Below are 22,406 nucleotides of genomic sequence, written 5' to 3' on the forward strand. Positions count from 1 at the left end.
CAGCTGCATGGTACTTAATTGCCAGCTGGAGTTAAACGACAGCAAATACTTAGGGCGAAGAGTTTTGAAGAATGTTTGTTCTTGTGGAAGAGAAATGTCCTTAATTTCCAATTTCTGCTCTTATGGGATGTTTAGTAGCTTTTAATCTGAGTTATATTAAACCATGGCTGATTTTCCATTCTAAAGACATATAACCAAATGAAATCAGCTGATCACTAAAAGAAGTTTTGGTGAGCTTTTATGAATGACATACATGTACCTCCTTCATCAGTGTCATACCATTACATTTGTTCACTCACTGCTCTGAAGATAATGTATTTTTTGACCACAGAAATTATAAAATTGGCAAAAATATTCTCTATACCAAAGACAACATAAGATGGTAAAAAATAGGTATATAAGTACAAAATGTTGTTAAGAACTTCCATTCTCATCTCAAATGTTTTTCCTATTTAATGGCTTAAAAATGAAGGATGAAATATTAAAGAATCTTTTAGAAAAATACAGCATAAACAGCCCCATTTTTAATGATTGTTGAATACCCTTGTAGTTTTGCAGAGGGCTGTTTTTTAGCCCTTGGCTACTGCACATACTCAGTGTGCATTGTTGCCTTCCAGTTTGAACTGGGAGTCCTGCAGTATGTTGGGTACAGAATGAGAAAGAAACTGGATGCTAGGGAATTCAATTTTTCTCCATTAACACTGTTATAGTGCCTGCCATAAAGATGTTTCCTCACTTGAATATAGTTGAAGACAAACAAATAAGTAAAATTCTTGGGTGTTCCTCCTCTGTGGTCAAACTGGTCTTCCAGGTAAACAGTGTGAACACCAATAGAGATTGGACAGTGCAGCACCTGTGATTTCTCCAACTTCAGAATTCTTATCAGTTTTCAGAGGTCAAAATTTTTTCTGATGGGAACAAGCAGGCCTTTACAATTATAAAGATTTCATTTATTTGAAAAGGAACTTTAAAACCTCTGGTTTTTTTTCACTAATAAGAAATGTCACCTGCCACCAGTGATGCCCTTACTGGAGGTCACTAGGAAATGACAATAATTACAGGCCAAAGTAAATCATTAGCCTTCTTTTAAAGATATTTCCTTCAAGATATGAAAAACCAAGTTATTCACAAGGACTCTCTGTAAAGACATTCTTACATTGAAATGTCACCTAATAATTTAAATATGAGTGATAACATTATGTTTACTACATTGGGTCAAAAGCACTTGCTTTTGGTCAATGATAAATTGATCAGTCCTACACACAGGACCACTTTTATCCTTTACTTTAATCCAAGCTATATCCTCACACTTTAATCCAAGCTATACTGAACATGTGGCAAATCTATGGGTTTACAGTATCAATAATAGAGAAAATTTAATCATCTTCTCGTCGGGTTTTCTCTATTTTCTGCACTTTAAAAATCTGTTCTGACACACTGAAAGCTATATGGTAACTGAATCCAATAAACTATTCAATCTTTTTTTTTTTTTTTTTTAACTTCAACACCATGACTCTGGGAAGAAAAGCCTGAGAAATCTAATTGAAATTGTCACTGGTTTTATTGAAGAGCAAAATCTCCTGTTTTTCTGATATCTCATAATGGCTTGCATGATTCTGTATTTTTAATAAATTTTGGACTATAAAGAAAAATTCATATGAATAACTGAGGAAATACTGAAGCCAAAACCAAGCAAAACTTTTCTTTATATACATGCTTAAAAATGTCTTTTGCATTTCAGTAGTACTTTTTTCAGTTTTTTCCTCTTCCAAAACTTTGGTTGCTCTGAAATTCTTAAGAAAAATTTCTTAAGCTTTGCTGTAACATTCACTGACAGTGATTCAGAGTAGCTCTTTTTTTTTTTTTTTTTTTTGAGGTTTCTGGTATCCATATATGATGCTTTGTCTGCAGTCAATTTCAACTGTGAGACTACATCCTCTGGAAAGAAAGTGCAGTGTAATACTACCAATTTTTAATTGCAATCATAGGATATCTACAAAAATCATTGAAGTCTAAATCCTGGCCCTGCACAAGAAAACCCCAAGAATCACAGCACCTGCCTGAGAGCATTGTCCCAACACTTCTTGAACTCTGTCAGGCTTGGTGCTGTGACCCCTTCCCTGTGACGCCTGTTCCAGTGCCCCACCACCCTCAATGCACTTGCCTATTTACCATAGCCTAAAACATGCTATATGCCTAATATAATTGTCATATTAACCAATAGCCTTATGGTAATTAGGCTATTATATTTCCAGGGTTACACTTATGTTTTTAAAAGAATAAAGAAACTGGAAGTTCTCCTGCATGATGTGGAGGAAGGGAAGGGGAGAATTCCCCTATGCACCACTTTCCTGAAATCAGAGTACTGACTTTAAATACCCATGCTTTGAGGAACTACACCTGATCTAACCTTCTCCTCTCAACTCAAAACCCTCTCTTTGGCTCACAGATTCTCAAGATCTCTCGGCCTTTCATGCAGCAGAAAATCACTCTTACTTTCCATCAAACAAGGCCTAATTTACATTAGGCCTTGTTGAAAAAGGTGTTAGGATATGGCCTTTAGTTATCCCCAAAGGAGAAGAGACTAACAAGAGAGGATCACCTCAAGCTAAAGTGACCCATGCACAAATCAAAGTTAAATAACAGCAAGCCTTTCAACAAGAGAAACAAGTCGCAATGCAGCTGTGACCCTAAGCCATATCTGAGATGCTAGTAGAGTACAAAATATCCTGCAGGATTGTGATGGAATCAAAGAAAATCACTGGGGTTTGAAGCCACAGATAGATATTGGGGGTGAGAAGCTAGCCACACAGATCAAAAGAGAGGGCTCTGCAACACCTGTGCTGGAGTCCCTAAAGCTGAAATACTAGGAACAGAATAACCCCTTTAGTTACTGCCCCAATTGCCAGGACTACAGTGCATGTCCGTATCAGCTCCTGGATGCCAGCCAATGCTGTGTGGGAATGAATTAAACAAAGGAAAAAAATGCAGATGGAAATATTTGGGTAACCCATCTGGGCCACCAAGGTCAAAAAAAGACATCATGACATACCAAATCTGTTTTGCTCTGCTTAGAGGACTGCTATGTGCTACATGTAGTGCCAGCATATGCCATCCACCCACAAACACTTCTGCTACCATGACTCTCACAACAGAATGCTGGAAAATGAGTGGTGAGGAGATTTGCAGTAGGGCAGGTGTACAAAAATACATGTAAAACAACCTATGGGCAAGGCACTAGATGGAAAGCAGTGTCTTCCACAAAAGACCTAATCTTGACTCTGGTACTCAACAGAACTGAGAATGATAAATGAGGTTGCTAAATAATTGTAACTATATGAATAATTCCACATTTGTAATGAATAAATTTACTTGGACAAATTCTCATATTAGTGGCATTAACAATTAGTTCAGCTATTAAGATCTGGAGAATGTCTCAATGCGTGTATATATAGTTTCAGAAACAGCAATGCATGGAACTAATCCATATGGATATTTATGGGCATGTCAACAGAACAAAAAGTAGAAGTGTATCAGTTCACACAGGTTAGGTCCTGTTGACATACTATTAACATACGGAATTTAGTTAACTCAAAAGGATAAGGGAGTAACTTACTTTTAAGGACAGAAGAGAGTAAGCAACCTAACGCTTGTAGTGTAATCTTTGAGGAAAGCAGATTGTGAGCACCAAGCAACAGTGACAGTTTTTGGGCATTTCACAAATTTCAATGAGATAACCAAGAATTTGTTTGTGTCTATCAAATCAGATAACTGATGGTCATCAGTTTACCATCAAGAGAGCACCTAAAGGACTCCAAGTCTGGACAAGGTCTGTGTATAGCATGGCTAGAATCTAAGATAACTCAACCAACTTTTCTCCTGGACAATGCTATCCCACTTGCAGAGCAGAGAAGTACAATAATTTGTAAAATTGCATTTATCTGTGATTAAGTTGTTTTTGTATCCAATTCCAGTTAGATACTGCTTCAGCATTTGGTTTTAAACCACAAAAAGAGGATTCCACATTTCCATGGTTGTACCTGCTCAGCAATCCATCCAACATTTAATCTTTTATCTCAGACCTGTCAGGATTATGCCGGTATCTCTCCAAAGACAACTGTGGTCTGTACATATTGTGGCTTTGGTAGCAGTTGTCATTGTATATTAGGGGCCTAATAGGCTAGCAGGGAAACACAGGCTTTTCACATGATTGCCTCTTAGAGACTTCTTATCTGTATTTCATTCTGATTTTAGGCTTGCCCTGACAAGAGGTGCTTCCTTCAATTCCAAATCCCTTCCCTTCTAAGCCCTCCATTATCCTGGGGAGTTCAACCTCTACTACTCTGAAGCTCACTCTTTGACTCTTTCCAAGCCTTATCAAAATCTCCATATCTTTATTTGACTCACCCGGTCACCCAACAACTTCAAGTTCTCTGTGTTTCAGCAGTCCTTCAGACCTCATTCTCATTCTTCACACTATGTTCTGATTTGACATGGTCCTTGTCTGGCTATTCTTGTTCAGTCAATCCAAAAATCACTCCTCTGTTCTCTCTGGTTGTCTGCATCTCTTTAGCTTGGCTGCTGCAGCCTAGTGAAACTCTCCATCCTTCTGCCTCTTCCTATCAGCTCTAACAAAGGATCCAGATCTGACTGCTATTTAAAACACTAGATGTAGCTATCATTTAATCCAAATCTACCCACATCTACTTTATTGTCTGGAAAAAAAAACTTTGATGAAGGAGGGGAAACTAAAAAGGAAAATAAAAAAGGGAAAGTAAGTTAAACAATATACAAGCAATAGATTTATATTTTCACAGGCTCTATTGAAGCACTGCTTTGCGTTCTAGCGTTGGAAGAAACACAGTGCTTACAAAGTAATTGTATCATGCCTGTTCTGGTGGAAAAGGGGACAAACCTGTGCCCCCCAGAAACTGTGGCTGATTGAAATCAAGTTTGTCTTTTAATAGATAGCACTGAGAAATAATGCAAATTTCTTTTTGCTCATGGTGTATGCTTCAAATTTAAGATTTCAGTTCACATATGCTTGAACTGAAGTAAGGAAAATCACTAATGGAGTTCCTTTGGGGCTCCTTTCCTTCAAAGAATAAAGGAAAAATGTGAATTGAATGAAAAGCTGGTCTTTGAAAGAGCTGTGTTTCTTTCAGATAAACTAGAAAATTTTGACCACTATGTTAATCTGCTCTATCAGTGATGGGTTCTCAGGAATACATAAAATTATTCTCTTGACTCAAAGTCTTTTAAATTGAAAATGGAGAATTGTAACTAAGTCCCTATAGTCCCCTGCTTTTATTGAGGATTTGGCAGGAAATGCCTGCTTTAAGAATGAATATTACTTTCTTGGTGACACAGAAGTACAAGTAGATTTGTCAATGCAGTATTTTATTCCAGGACAATTGAGTCATCCACCACATAGCCAATATATTTGCTAAGAGTTACACAAGTGGCCTTGGAAAAAAATGGAATATCTAGGCCTTATGCATCTCAATGAAGGAAGCAGATTGTCATAACAACTTTGAAAATGCCATTCTTTTTCAGTCACAATTAATTTTAGCCCAGCACAGGCACTTCACAGAACTGAAAACCAGAAATTCAACAATCAAACTGAAGGTGATTGCTACAAGGTATGGGTTATGGACTCTTTCTACCTCTAGCATGCTGCAACAGTCCTCACTCACAGCATGAAAGAACAAAAGCCAGAGAAGACAGAAAATGAAGGCTATGAAAAAGTCTTATTCATTCTACATTGTGGAGAATTTGAATAGTGTATCTTCAAAGGTAAGCTGTCAATATTACAGGAGGGTCTCAACTAATTAACAACAATTAATGGATTTAAAGTACATACGCAAGTGCTTTGCTAAATTGAAGCCTAAATAATGGTAACAAAATAATCCTGTGTATGTACTGCTTTCTCCTTTTTGAGTGAACAATTTCTTCTGTATAATTCAGAGACCTTATCACAGTAAATATTGCTTGGCTTTTGTGTGGCTTTCCCTAAGCAGCAAGTGCAGAGAGACAAGCCTATGGCCTAAAGACCTTACAGAATAACACTTCCTCCATTTTAAAAGTGGACAATCAAGATCTCTTTTAATAAAGTGTGGATCAGTGTTAATTTCTTTACATAAAAAGTTTATTTAATGTATATGTGCTACTTACAAAGCAGACAACTTGCACAATTGCAAATATATAAATAATACAAAAATTCTTTCAGATTAAAAAAAAACAGTTTTTGCTCCTTTTCCTTCTTTATCATCTACTGTTTAATTGTCTTGCCCTCATCCGTATCATCTCAGTCTAGAGCCAAGTAATGTTCCTTAAGTGGAAATAGGAGATTCTGCCAAGAATTTTTCCATATAAAATCCTCTTTCCGTATTGTCAAGACTCATGGCAAATCATTTTTTCTCAGTTGGAATGTTATTTGCTTTGGCTGAGAAGTGTGTTTTAGAAAAAGCAAGGTGTGAAAAAATGTCACTCTTTGTTTTGTCCAAGCTGGTATCATCTGTCATGTGTATTGTTATTATTTATTTAGCTGGACTGAGCGGCAGTTTGTTTTTATGTGATCTCTTTGACTTTTGACTTTGCTTCTCCAGAAGTCCTTTTGTCTCCCTTCTTCATCAGCTTTGTCCAGTGTGAATGGACTGTCAGCATCTGTGGATATGGTCTATCCTGTTTCTGTTTTGGTTTTTACAGGCTCAAAAAGGCAAGATGAAACAAGGGAAAGGAGAAATGCTTTCTGTTCCTGACTTGTAAGAAGGCAGGTCTTGAGAGTTTCTTTAATTTTCAAGAATATTGCTAGATGGAAAGAATATTATTCTTTCTGTATAATAAGCTCTCTGCTTATTACAGAATACATTTCTTCAGAAGATCACAAAATACCTTTCAAACCAAATTTACCTCATTACCTTATTTTAATGAAACCCTGATTATTGAAGAGATTTATCTGCAGTGACTCAGCAGGTCTGAGGAACTGTAACTGAGACCAAGATATTTTTGAAAGATGAGCCTGACCACTCTAGCTAAGAATATAAGGTCTTTAAAAGATGTTTCAAGTGTTTTACTTTTTGAAAAATTATTCTTGGTTTCCTTATCATCACTGAGAGACCTTCACAGTCAGAGTGAAAGGTAAGGCTGGTGTACCGTACCATGGACAAGCCCACCACTGGCTAGACTGAACATAAACTCTGCAGAAATGGGGTTGGATTATAGGAAAGAGGGTGTGGGTAAGATTCCTGTTACTAAATATGGGCTAGTCATGCTTACCTTCAGATGCATATTCTGTCTCTGTGAGGTGGTCTCGCAACGATGTGTAGTCCTTCTATTTGGCTGTACTACGAAGGGACATCAGGCAGTCTTTGTCACCACTTTTCTGTGAATTCTGTGCACTCATACAACATGTGTGTTTCTAGCTGAATCATTCCTTCACAAATTAACCTTTACCTTAAAATACATTTTCTCAAAATACTGATCAAGTTGATATAAGTTTTATATTTTAGGATACTTATAAAACCAAATGTGAAGTAACAGAAGAGGAAAAAAACCAACAAATAGGGATAGTCTATCATGTAATAATTTGCTCCCATTTCTACATGTATCAAGAAATTCAATGTATTGAATGTTTATTTCATAGGGAAACAGTGTCCTTTGTAGGCAAACAGTAATATTTATCACATCATGTTCCTGGAGCAGGCCGATTAATATTTGCACAAGGCAGATACTTTTGCATAGGTGGATATTATTGTCTTTACATGTGCAACAAAAAATTTAGAGAATTAAATTCTTTGGCATATGGAGTGGATCTTAAATGGCTTTAATTGGTTGATTATGAAACTGGGAAACAGAGCAAACGAATGATGACAGACCTTCGCACAAAATACAAGCTTAGTTCAATGTATAAACATGTGATTTTTATGTGATATGTGATATTTTCTGGTAATAAGCAGTTGAAGACAAGCAGGTAACAGGCTATGTTGAAGCTATCCTAGGACTGCTAAGGTGTTTCATTTCAACATATTCTCAATTACAGCAAAAAACTCCAGGACCTAAATAACACTGAAACTTTTCTCTTTTTTTTCCCCCTACTGGTATAGAATTATCCACCTTACATTTCATGGCAAATGAAACAGTTGCTGTCCCACTATTGAACTGCAGTACTCTCAAACTCACAGAAAAGATGCATAAGATTATCAAATAAGATGTTCTGTTTTCTGCTAGCTTGCTTCCTTGAAACTAAAACCTGAAGTGCTTCTCCAAGGAATTCCTTTGGAATATGATGCTTAATTCCATCTTCCAAATAAAATAGTTTTATTTTAATACTGAATGTCTATGGTCACCATTCTTCCGGCTGTGACACACTGAAATGTCTGTGGCTTAGAGGCTTGCTCCAAGACCACAAATTCATGTGTTCAGGAAAATACGGCAAAATATTAGTGTGAATTTTTTACACTGTCTTTGAAAACCATCAGCAAGTCATAGTCATGAATGTTTTCACATAAAAGCCTGTAGGTGCATGCACTATATGTGTGTGCATGTATGCAGAAATTAAAATGTATATATGTAGGTGCCCACATACATAATAAAAAAGTACACTATTATTATCTACAAGGCAGTCTTACCACTGGCTTGTAGATAATAATAAACATGATTGACTCCTGCAAAATGTAACCCTAAAAAAAAGTGAATTTAATCTCCTTTCTGTTTGGAGAGAATATCAGAGTTTTGGATTTTAGTTTTCTTGAAATGAAGCCTTCCAAACCTCTAGGGTAAAAATATCAAGAATGATATATGATTACTGTATAAATTATGTTGTTCAAAGATAATCACAATGAGATTATTATTAATATATTTAATTTTGATTCCTTTGTTGTGGTTTCAAGAGTTATCAGATTTAAAAGCAGAGAAAGTATTACTGAATATCAAGTGCATCTTTCTATGTGGAGTAGAAGTACAGAAGTCAGTCTTGCTTAATGAGGACTACCTAAATCTTATTAAATATTTAATTGTCATTCTATGTATTTTAGAATGACAGGACAGCAGTAATCAGTTCAAACCATACAGATAAAATATGAGGAAAGTTCTAGAAATCTTAATTCAGAAAGTGTGTTCCTATTTGTTACTGTCTTTCTCACACCAGTGAAAGCAAGTAAAGGGAGACATTTCAGTTTCTTCCTAGTTCCATAGCAACAGAAGACCAGACATGTTGATGTCTATTATCAACAATATATTAAATTTTAAAAAACAGGTAAACCTCTTCTTAGTAAAGTTCTTTAAAAATTTTTAAGCTACCTTCCTTGGAAAAACCAGTGTTGCATTGTCTCAGAGGCTTAGAAATTCTTTCCATGAAGAGGAAATTATTCCTGTTCCTTGTTGGAATTTGTGGCCATAAAATAAATGAGATTTCACCTCATAGCTATAACAGTTTGAAAAATGTTACTGTAATGGGGTGAGATCCAATCTCTTCTGGCTGTATGTGGGTAACTGATACTGATAGGAAGGAATTTTTTGCATGCAGATGCAGAGGAAAATAAACAAGGGACATGCAAAAGCAAAATAAGTATTGATATCAAGCTGGAAGTTCGAAGGAGGGTTTCTATACCGGTATAGGCAATTTACATTTCCACAGAGCTGAAATGAGAAATGCTCCTTACGTTAAATACTCTTATACACCTCTTTGGAATGAAGAATATAACCTTTCTTCCAGTAATATAGTTGAAGTTCAAGGTTATTTCCCTATATTGAGAATGCATTCATATATCATACTAATATGCTTAGAAATACTTCAGAAATGCTTGAAACACATCAAACACAGCCCTACATTGGTTATGTGAGATTGTATTTCTATACAGGGATATGAACCACTCTGTATTTTGGGCCACCTTGCAGAGAAGAAATCACCAAGAGTCTCTTCTCTGAACAAAATTGCTTTACTCTGTGGTCACTCTGATGCCTTTCACTTTGATAAAAATTCCCATGTGCGTGAATATGAGACATGACAACAAAAGCACACAGGGCTGAAAAGCCATTAAGAAGGAAGCATGAATTCAGTCAACTTTCAGCCTTGAAATGATGAGGTTATTATAATTCATATCCGTGAAACACCAAGGTGAAGGGAGAAACCTCACGTGTCCTTACAACTGCACTCACTTTTGTCACTTAGGCAGTGTATTATTCACATGCAGAAGAGGGCTAGTTATGAATGTTGGTTCCCAACTCCTGTGCTATTCCACAGGCTTTTAACACACCAGAGCAAATGTAAAGGATGAAATGATTTCAAGCATCTCTTAGGACTTAGTAGCATTAAAGAATTTTAGTGTCATGAGATAGCTTGTTGAGTCTCATTGTCCTCTCAGCTTCTCTAGTGGTATCCTTGGGCTTTAGATTGATTTATTATATTCTATGTTTTTCTATTATATTCTTTAGATTGATTTATTATATTCTATGTTTTTCATAACAGTTATGAAAATTTTGATTTTACTATCACCATTTATTCCCACTCTTTTCCCTATGCAAGTCTCTTTTCTGATTGCAAAATGTCAGGATTTTCATGTTGTGGCCTGGATGACCCAGAAAGGAATCTTTTTCGAACTTAGAAATTACATTACTACATGGAGTGGTAAAATTAACCAAAGCATTGCTGGTGCACTCTACAGAATGATGGTGCCACAACAGCCTTTCCTAAATCAGCATTGATATTCACCACTTGCCTCCCATTCCTCTTTTGATTAAGTAGAAAAATTATTACAGTGTTAGTCTAATCCTGGACAAAACAAAACATTCTTTGGTGGGGGAAACAAACAAATTATTCTTTATTCTATTCTAACCAGACCAATCATCTGAATATACTTTTATCCTTAAAAAAACCCAAATTCATTATTACAGGGTAATTTTTCTATTGACTATTTAAGCTGCATGGTTAAAGGGCCTGCCACCCTTTTCCTATGTCTTATCAATATTCAAATGCATTAAACGGTTCTCTGCCTTTGCACAAAATTTCCCATGTTGCAGTCTTTGAATCACAGAGCAAAATGCATTAGGTGTGTCTTTAAACCTGTTTAGGAATTCTCCTTAGTGTTAAGTACCATGCATGCTTTCTTACAATCATCTCCTTTAATCATGGTAACAAAATATTATTTTATTCTTCTATAGAAAGCTCAAATGTGTTTCAAAATTTATATCCATAGATGACAGTAACCTATTAAAAAGCTAAATTCAGCCCTTTCGAAAGCTGTACATTTCAATAGATAGTTCTGCCACTGTCTCAGTTTAGATTTACATTGTTTTGTCAATATAGTGAGATTACAAAAATAGTGCAACTGCAAACCAAAATGGTGTGAAAAAAAGCAGAATTGATTAGAAAATTAATAGTTTTGAGGTTTATCTTCCAAGAAAGTACTTTTCCAAAGGAAGAGACTGAACTACAAACTGTCATGATAATGTGTGATTTTAATTATATAACTAACATTGATAGATTAATAGATAATGAACAGAAATATCAATGACATCAATATTACTTCAAATGCAGGCTAAGTAGTTAATGTATAAATTGAAAAATCAATGTAAAAGTAAAATTTCCTAAGCTAAAGACAAAGTGTGTTAAATAGATCTGAATGACAGGGATTGGTTAACTCTCTAATTGGAAGAACACACAAGTGAAACTAACCACATAAGTAAAAAAATAAATGAAAGAAAGGCTGTCACAAAGATTAAAGATTTATACAGCTGTTTCATCCATCTGGTGTTTAACCAAGCAAAGGCTGGTGGAGAGCATATGACTCAGATTCCTATATTGCAGGATAACTGACTGATTAAATGAATTTGTACATCCATCAAAGACCATAAGACTTAAAATTAGACTTACCAAAAAAAGCGATACAAAATGTTTTGAGAGCACAGAATTTGTAGACAAGTTGGCACTGATTTTAAAGGCAGTTTTGGAAGACCAAAGAACAAGATACTGGGATAGGTTTTGGAGCTGCAACATATATTAAGTGCATAATTATTAAAATCTATAGGCTTTGATGCATTGGCAAAAAATACCACACTAAAAGAAAATAGGTGACTTTTAAAATTTAAAACTGAAGTATTTGGTGGTGAGTTAGATATACAAATATGAAGCCATGGAGAAATTTTTTTCCCACTGGATTTGAACAGGTTATGCATAAAATTTCCCATGAATTTTATTCAAGTGAAGAAAAAATAAACTGATGTTAGTACTGCCACTTGTCAAATCAGCCTTACAATCTGCTTAACTATGCACCCAAATTCTCAAGAAAAGCTGTTGACTTGATTGAGATGTTTTTCATAAGGCCAAAACATTCTGATGTGCTGGTAAGAGAGAAGAAAATCAGTTTCCCACTTCTAAACTTTTCAGTGAAAAGTCCTGGCGATCTGCAGTGCATAGGTCAGCAACCAGTAGTTCTTTTGTTTCAAGGGGAGCACTCCTAAACATGTCTCATGCCCAGCAGAGCATACAAAATCTTGGAAAAAGAAACATTCAGTCCATTTTCTTACAGTAGTGAGATTGTTTTCATTTAGCTGCAGTAAATATCATGTGCATAAATGATCTTGAGATGTTTGCCTCTTGTATTCATTCCCATACATGTACTAATGGGGAGCCTTGCATACTGAAACATGCAGTACTGGAACAGGCAGAACTTGAAGAACGTGATGAAAGGCAGAGATTTGAGAGGATCAAGGTTAACATGTTGGACATCTTCATAACAGAACTGTCTAAGTTTGTCATGAGAGAAGATGAAGCAAAAAAAATGTAGTTAGCTATTCAGAAAAAGATATGTAATTTTTTTTCAGTTTCCTGTAAAATATCTGTCATGCACTATTTACTGCAGCTAAGAACGTGCCAAGCAGAATATAAACCTGCCATCTGAGTGAGCACTGGCTTATTTTTTTCCCCACATGCTTTCTCTTTGCCTTTTCCTAATAACTATTTTCTTGGCTTTGTCACAACTTTTAACATCACATAATACCCAAAGCCACAACTTACATTTTAAATGTGTTAAACCTGATACTATGTGTGTTATTTTATTAAATTTACTATGGACTATGTTTGGTTATCTAAAACACTGAGTGTATAAAACATGTCACCCTGTAGAAATTCTACAGCTCAGCTTATGTACAGGCAGGTCACTTGCAATAGTGTAATTGTGCTTGCTTTTACAGAGCTCCCAAAGCACAAATCCTGCAAGAATTTTGGGCAAAACCTTTAATCCCTCCTTTTACTATAGGTAAGTACACTTTGTAAAATAGACAGGGCATATAGGTACCATTACCTCCAGGCTGTGTGAGCTAGGGTGATCTTCCTTCACTTATACATTGCCAGATGGTCATTTAAAGCCAAGTCAATCACCTTCAATAAGAAGACACAGGGAACTCAAGAAGGTGATCTGTGTTATGGGTACCCAGATTACATTCATATTAATAGTACTTTAAAAGTGGTTATTTTTTTCTGGGGATGCTGAAGGAAATGTTGGTAGACTGACTGCCTCTAAGTGTACACATAAAGCTTTTAGATATCTGCTTTAAGCTCCTTTTCCTTTCCCGTGGTTGTACTTGCCTGCTGCCTAACACCAAAGGTGTTGGATTGTTTCTTTTACCATCATGTCTTTGTATAGGGTCAGCACAAAGCCACATGTGGGACAAGATGTACAGATAATTCTTGCTCAAGTTTCTGTCTGCCTGGTGTTAAACTCTTGTGCAGGTCATTTCAAGACAATGGAGGGCAGCAGAGCAAGATGCATGCAGCCACTCCTGGCTGTCAGACATGGTGAGTGTTAAAAATGCCCCATGGACTTCTGAAGAAAAAAGACACAATTTTTACTTCTGCCCTTGTGGGGAAAGTGCTGCTGTTCACTAGGTGACACATCATAAGGAATGGATGGATGAACCATGCTGTGGACAAGGAAGCCTTGAAGAAGAAATGGGGGGGACACTTAGCTAGACATTTCACTGTTCCCCTTTTGTCTTAAATGACCTTGAATTTTGTACCAATAAGCAAAAGGGTTAATATGGATAGGAATTTAGAGTATTTCAAAGATGGAAGTAAATATGCAAGTGAGAAAAAAATTGAAACTGTATAGATCAAACTGATTATAAACCTTTGGAATTAACAGGTTTATTTGCATTACTTCTCTGTGCATTCCTCCCCACAATCCTGCTTTGTCCCAAAAGATAAGTAACAATATCTACCAATGGCATCATCTACTTCAAACACCTTTTTTCTGACAAGACAGATGGCAACCTTTTGCAGAATATATCCAAAATATTCCATAGAGAGCACTTAGAGATGAACATGAAAAGATAGTTAGAGCACAGGGTACACAGGATACATTTGTAAACACACATACATATAAAAGTAAGATAATTACTGGTTTTTCAAAAGTGCAAGGAAAATGGTCTACAGAGATATTGCTTTCCTAAGAAGCAGAGGTAAACCATTGAAGGTATGGTTTAATTGGGGAAGTTTTGAACCAGATTTTGGAATGAATAAGACAAAAAAAAAAATTATGCAGATGGTTTTTACCCTTTTGCTCTTCTCTATGCCTGATAAGAAGGCAGTAAGTCAGACTTCAAAGGACCCAGGTTTTAGAATTCCTGAAGTGAATGTGTTGACAAAATAATGGTAGAAATGGTTTGTTCAAGGAAAGTGGAAACCATAGTTAGAGGGCATGTGGATGGTGTGGTAGGGTTGGTTTTGAGCAGATCTATCTTTCTTTCCTTAAGAAACATTTGGAACACAAGTCTTTTTTCAGTATTTTCAAGGATGCATTAATAGAAGTCAAACTTTCAGCAGGATCAAGAGCTTTCAAGAGAATGATTTCATGACACTGATGACCACTCTCACAAGAGACCATCAGCTCATACAGAACACCTGCCTTTTTCATTCTAAAAATTTTGCCTAGCTGTTATAAGTGTGTCTTTGCTTCCAGGAAAAGAATGAAAAATGAGGGCACCTGGGAAAACTGCCTCATCCTTTGTACCCCATTCAAGTTAAAATTAATCAAAGATGAAAAGTTTTTAAACTGTTCTTTCTCTTTCCCACTGGACTCAGACAGTCAGAAGAAAATTAAACAAAAGGAGGAAGATGATGAATCACAATGTGAATAATTTGGGAACCAAGGAGCTCCAGACAAAAGAAAACACAATTCTCATTTTCACAGTTCATCTTTCAATTTTGAATACTCATCACCATCTACTGCCAAGATGCCAAGATTAAAATCTGTTTCTCCATTTGTCATCTCCTATTTCAAGTGAGTTCAAAGGGATCACTGGTCCCGGACTGAAAGTGCATCACTCAGAGCATGAAAAACAACATAGGAGTTTGCAGGGAAGATCAGCATAAAGTAATTATTGAAATCGTGTTTTTATGACAGTAAAGAGCAATGAAGAAGAGGAAAGGTATCCTTTTCTCAGGGTCTTTTAAAGTGTCTGCTTTCTGTTTTATCTATTCTGGAATCCTTTCTCAGTTTCATCCCTTTCCTTTTCTATTATAAATGGAAAAAATACATTGCTACTGCAGAAAGTAGTCAAACACTGGGGTAGTCAGAATCTGGATCCTATTTGTCTTGTATTTCATGTATGGTCTCACAAGGTCTTGTAGGCCATTTTCCCCATGGTTGCACACTTGTGATATGAGCTATCTTGTCTACTGGTTTGCAAGGCTACACTCTCAATTTACGTTGCTACCAATATACCAATCAAGCCTTCTCCAGAACCCTACTTCTCTGGACATTCTGTATCCTAGGCTGTAGCAATGGTGCCACCTTTCTTCTTGGAGATTTCAGGAAATCTTGACCCCATTTGCATTATCCACAAAGAAAAATTTCTTGTATCATGGATACGATAACCTAAATAACAATTACTTGACACCACAAGGAGCAGCGAATTTTGCACCCAACTGGCATAGAAAAGCCCAGGAACACAGAAGTTTTCTATATGGACCTATCAGTTGTGTGGAAGAAGAAGGAGGAAAGTGAATACAGAGTTGGTGCCTGGCAGGATGAGGGCGGTTCTGTCAGCAATCCCTCAAACCCAGTGTGAGTAGCCAGAGTTGTCAGTAAAATAAGAGAAATCCCCAGTTTCTTTGGCCAGCATTACTGCCCCAACTCCATTGCCTCTTCGACAGGTGGTTAACTGGTTTTAAAATCCCTGAGTCCTGGTGGTGAACCATTTCAGAGGCTTGTATCCAAGCCTCTGTATTTGAGCTCCAGCAAGTCGCTGGAGTTTGTCCATCCATCTGATCCGGAATGGGATCTGCCTGTCCAAATCCTCCTTACCCTGGAACTGACATGATGCTATAGGCATGGATCTGAGACCATGCCCAATAAAGTCAGCTGGGATTGTCAGTGGGAAGCCACATTTAACACTACCAAAAGATTGTTGTCAGTGCACACACCTTCATAGAATCACAGAATCATAGGATGTGTTGGGTTGGAAGAGACCCTAAAGATTATCTCATTTAAATTACCCTGCCATAGGCAGGGACACTTTCCACTAGACCAGGTTGCTCAAATCCCCACCCAACCTGGGCTTGAACACTTCCAAGGATGAGGAATCCACAGCCTCTTTGGGCAATCTGTTCCATCACCTTGCCATCCTCACAGCAAAAAATTTCTTCCTACTATCTAATCTAAACCTACTCTCTTTCAGCTTAAAGTAATTTCCCCTTGTCCTATCACTACAACTCCCTCTCCGGCTCTCTTGCAGACCCCTTTTAGGTACTGGAAGGTGCCTAGAAGAGCCCTTCAAGGCTGAACAACCCCAGCTCTCTTATTCTGTCCCTATAGAAGAGGTGCTCCATTCTTCTCATTATCATCATCATACCAAAACCTGTTTAATATCAAACTTACATCCTGAAATTCTTGCTCAGCAGTAAGATTTTATGGGAAAGGGCATTTGTGTCTTAAATTGTATTAATAGCTACATCTTGCTTATCGCCTTTTTTTACTATCATTAAAGAAAAATATGGCTTTTGGGTTTTGCATCTTGGTTGGAGGCATAATTACATAAATATACCTGTGTGTATACAGGGCAGATTCTCAGTATTCATATATGTTATAAATGTATAAGAACAAATGTAGGTGAGCACAAAGATTAATATTATCCTAACTATGGCAGATGTATGCAGATGTTCTCATATGCATATTTATGTTCAAAATACAGAGTGCACTAATGCTTCCTATACTACTCAAAGGATATCTATTGATATATATAAAATCACAACAAATATACTTGCAACAAAGTAAAAATCCAATGGCTTTCAGATTAATGGAGATGCTGCTAGAAACATTTTTAATCATCAAACATTGTTTTTGATTTACTGTCCTCCTCTGCCTGTAAAAACAAAAGGAAAAGGGTAAATTTTATTTTATTTTAAAAATTTGAGCCTATGCACCAAGTTACCCTGCAACTTTCCTGTAATTCCTTGTGTGTGAAAAATGCCAGTATTTTATTTTATTTTGAAAGATAGTAACCATTATTATGTAAAATGCATTAAACAAAGAGCAGCCATTTCTCCTTATTTATTTTGTTTTTCTTTAAAAAGATGCTTTTCAGCCTGGAAAACATTCTAACAATAAAAATATGAATAAAATACAAGTAATTTCAAGATGTTCTGGGACTATGGGGAACAGGAAAATGAACATTTATAATTAAAGACTACAACATAATGCTCTTGAAAAGAACTGATTGAAGCATTTTTCATGAGATTTCACTGAATTGAGGCCAAAACAGTTCACAGAATAACAATGTAAGTGTTGAAAAGGATGCTTTTAACAGGAAATTTTTTAGTCTAGATTCTCAACTCAGAAATAACCAGATCAACTGTCTCACATTTTTAGTGCTTCTGTCATTGTAAGTTGCGGCTTTACCTTCATTCTGTCCATTTCAGAGAGACACTGGAGTTGCTCAGCCCTAAAGGAACGTGCAAAGGCTCCCATCCAAGGTCATCAGAATTTACTTGACACTCTAATCACCTTAAAAACTGACAAGACAAAAGGTTTTCAAGTTTCATATGTATTGTCCAGATGTTTTTGAAGTACACATTTGGATCTCAGGATAGTCCAGCCCAATTCTACCTCCATAAATCAACCACAAAGGTTCAACTCTGGAATGAAAAGAGGATCTGGAAAATCAAATATTGTCATGAAAGGATTTGAAAAATAAAATGTCATGGGAAAGAACTTTCAGCTTTGAAGCTAAAGGTGTTCTTATGTTTTAAATTTTAAAGATAATTTGTAATACAAATTCTCTTGTAATGAAGCATATTCTTTCACTCTCTCCATGTTTATTTATCTGTAGGCATTATACTGATATATGCATCTTCTTTCTGGAGTTTTACCAGGATTGCTGGCTTTTCCTGAAATTTGATGTCCTGATTTTTTAGATTTTTTTCTTGATTCTCTCTGTGGAAGTAAGAAATCAGGAATTTTGAATTCCAATAAGAAATAAGGGCTTAATTACCATTGTCTAGGAAATTCTGCAACCCCACTCTTTGAAACTGTCACAAGGTTCCTCAGATATATTCTTGCTATGAGGATCAGACCTATGTGCCCATGGTGGAGACTGTTACAAAACATAAAAAATAAGTGGCTCAAAAACCTGACAATATAAATTAATAATACCAGGAGCAGCTACCTATCCTTAAGTCACAAATGAAATAAAGGAAATGGAAAGAATATTGAATTCACAAAAACTCATTCAAGCCTTCATAAACCTAAGAAAAAAATACATCTTCTATTTATCTCAATTAAGAACTGTAGCAGCTGTTGTGGAGAAACTCTCCTACTTTGAAAAAAAAGATATTTACAAAAGGAAAGCAAGCATTTCCTCTTGAATTTATAAGCAGATGATCTGTACAGAGCTTTGTGACAAACCAGAAGACCATCCCACACAATGAAGAGGTAAGGAATGCCTTTTATGCTCTCATTTACCAAAGCATTTCAGACACATCTTTGCTTAAAGGAGAAATTTTCTAAACACGAATTCCTGAGAAAAGATAATTGAATCACAGCATGGCAGGAAGAATGCATGACCTAGCAATGTACCAAGGCCAAGGGACTTTTTCTGGATAATATAAGAATGGCACACCACAGACTCATTGGAAAGACAAGTTATTGAAATTAGGATTGTGTGCTGATGTTCCACAGCTGCCATCCAGGATGCAGCTCCAGAGGCAAGCCAGTAAAAACACCTACCTTGTTGATGCTTTGTGTTCAGCTGAAACCTTAGAACAAGATGAAATATCCTGGGTGCAGCAAGTGGACAAGCTAATGCCCCTAGAGATCACAAAGCCAAATCACATCTAAGCTGATATTGATCTGGGGGAGATCACCCTGTTAGAAGAGGACTATCAATGGAAATTAAAGAAATTGCTTTGCAGACAAACTTGACAGGTAGCTCAATTTTTGGGATTAAATGTTGGGTTATTACTAGTAATTCATCAAAGACTGTTCCAAGGTAGAAGCACTACTTTTCATATTAACTGTCATAATCTTGAAGAAAAAGGGGGCAGAGGCCATAAGTGCATGCAGCAGCCATATTTCTGGATGTGGAATACCAAGAAACTTCCAGAGAGCTAGAACAAAACAGCTGGCTAGCTAAAACAAATAGATTGGGACATGCATGTAGACAAAACGAGGCTGGCAAGCAGGAGAGCTGTAATATAATTGCCTATTCTTTCCAAAGCTCTCAAGTGGGAAAAGTGAATCCTATTTGGGACTTCTGGCTTAATGAGCAGAAGCAGAGACTGGAAGGAGATTGCTTTGCTTTAAACCATGTTCAGAGAAGAAGCTGGCTCAATAGCAAGCAGCGCCAGTGAAGGAGTGAGGACAAGCCAGGCGCAGAAGTCAATCTGGTCATTCAGGGGAGCTCATCATTCCAGGTTGAGCAGGTCATCACCTGGTTTATCAGGAGAGAAAATAGCATATGCTCACATCCAGAGACTGGTGCACTTTGTTTACACTTTACTGGACATTGTCTACTGTACAATAAGTGACTATGTGCTGGTCTATGGGCCAGGCAGATTTTTGTCTCTGCTAATATATTTAGGAATGTACAATCTATCAGATCATCTTAGTAGGGAATTTGTGCTAAGGTTAGTAGAATACTAGGGACAAATGGACTTCATACTCCCTCATTTATTTATTTCTCTCTCTGTCTCCTCTCTCTCTCTTTTCCTCCACTGTCATTTTCACTTCTCTTTCTTCATTTTTCTCACTCATTAGAATGCCATTTTATTACTTCAAAGGCATTTGCAATTATATGGCCTAAATGGTGACCTGAAAACAGCAATATTAGACAAACCCTGCATGGGCAGGAGTGTCTTCAGTCATAAAAGTCTACTCCCTCTGGGCTTCAGCTTGATCTCCTGAGACCTCTCCTCTTGGCTCTGTCAGTGTCATTATCTCTTCAGAGCAGTTTCTCTCTGACAGACCTTTTAGGCAAGGGCCAGGATTTTTAATTGCATTCTGAAATAAAGGATGCAGACCTACACTGTATCTGTCTCTTTGTTCAACGGGCAGGCTGGATGGGCTGGATTTTCTGTGCAGTTGCCATGCCCTTGCAGACCTTTCCTGCCAAAAACCAGCAGACTTTGCTTGATCATGAAGGCTCATAGGCACTGTTGCAGATTTTGTACTATTTGTAGTTGCCTTATTTGCCTGGAAAAGCATATATTAAATGCTTGTACTAATTACTGTAAGACAGTTACAGCAGCTGATTTGTCAAACCTATGCAAATATTGCAGCCTGATGAAAATGAAATGTGTCTGAAAGTAATTTAATTTGGGGAGAAAAAGTGATATAGAATTTTAAATTATTACCTTTTAACCATTAATGTCAATCATATTGGTAAGACATCTTCAAAACACTATTTAGTGGAGGAGAGGAATATTTTTAATTTATTTCTCTATCTTCCTAACAAATTGAAAGGTTTTTATCAAGATTTTGCCACACAGTATGCTGGCTGCACTACTAATTAAAAGCTGGTAGTTTCTAAATTAACCTGTGAGTACCTACAGGGATGGAAATTGCCTCCTTAACATTATTATTTACTGACAAAACAGGTGATGACCTGCTTGTATTTCCAAAACAAGCTCATTAGCTTGTCCTAATGGCTACTGCAGATAAACACTCTGATATTTCACTATCGTACTGCATACAGAAGAATGAGCTGCTGAAATAAAAATAAGGAGAAAAAGAAAATAAAAGAAAATAAGCAAAAAAAGCACCACAGATTTCTAGCTAACTGGGCCTTCTAGTAGGGCCAGTGTGACTCATTCTTGGTCAATAGATGCATACCTGACAGCTGCCATTAATAACTATTAAAGTGCTGCTTGAGCTGCAGGGTGAGACATGCTTCAATGTTCTAAAAATAAGATATTACCATGCTGTAAGAGTAATAGTTTAGGCAGCAGTGGTTTCAACCCTCTTGGTCTGACTCTTCAAACTGACATCATTTAATCTAAATGTTCTGTCCTGCCAGGTCTCCTTTTGGGTACGCTGTATGATGAAAGAGCTCAGAAGTCATTAATACAAATGTTTCTATAGAAAGTATTGGTCAGGTCTATCTAGAAGTGACTGTCTCATACATTACCTGCTGAGAAGACAAACATAAATCCTAGGCCAGCAAACTCATCAACGCCCCTCATGCTACCAAAAGACTGGATGACAACACTAGTGCACTGGGAAACTGAGCGCCACCACTAAATTGGAAGGAGATGAATTTTCCTTTTTCTGAATGCCGCTGCATCCTCTGGTAGACAGAAATTACTTTAGAGGAATTTCAAACACAATTTCTGAGAATCCTCTTCAAGTTGGTTTTTGTTATTTTGTTTCACTGGAATTTATAAGTTTAGATTGATGACTGAGACTCTCTAAAAGACTGTCCTGCATTGTGTCCGTGGTTTGGTTTATGTAAACTGATACTGGGTATTATTTCTTTATAAGTGATTTAATTTTAGAGACAGCCAAACTTATGTTCTCCAATCAATTACAGTGGCCATTTATAGGTACAGAGAATTTGGCTTAGGACCTTTTGAGTATGATGCATTTAGGACAAATTTGTTTGCCAAAAGATATGGACATTTTCTATGATTCTGTTTAAAGCAAGGTTTTGTATTAGATGGGAAGATTAGAAGATTTCACAATGTTCTTCTCTAAAATGAACATTATTCCCAGATATTGGGTTCTTGTCTATTTCTAGCGAGGGATATTTTTTTTTGTGTCAATCCCCATGTAAAAATATTTGAACAATGAACAGTGAGTAGTGCAGGAAATTAAGTCAATTCACACCACTTCTAGTCACGGTTGAAGTATTTCTTCCTGAGTTGAAAAGAGGGGGAGTGTTGGGAAGTATTTTGTATAAATTATCTTCATCTA

This window comes from Taeniopygia guttata, chromosome 2 (assembly GCF_048771995.1).
Source record: "Taeniopygia guttata chromosome 2, bTaeGut7.mat, whole genome shotgun sequence".
Lineage (NCBI taxonomy): Eukaryota > Metazoa > Chordata > Aves > Passeriformes > Estrildidae > Taeniopygia > Taeniopygia guttata.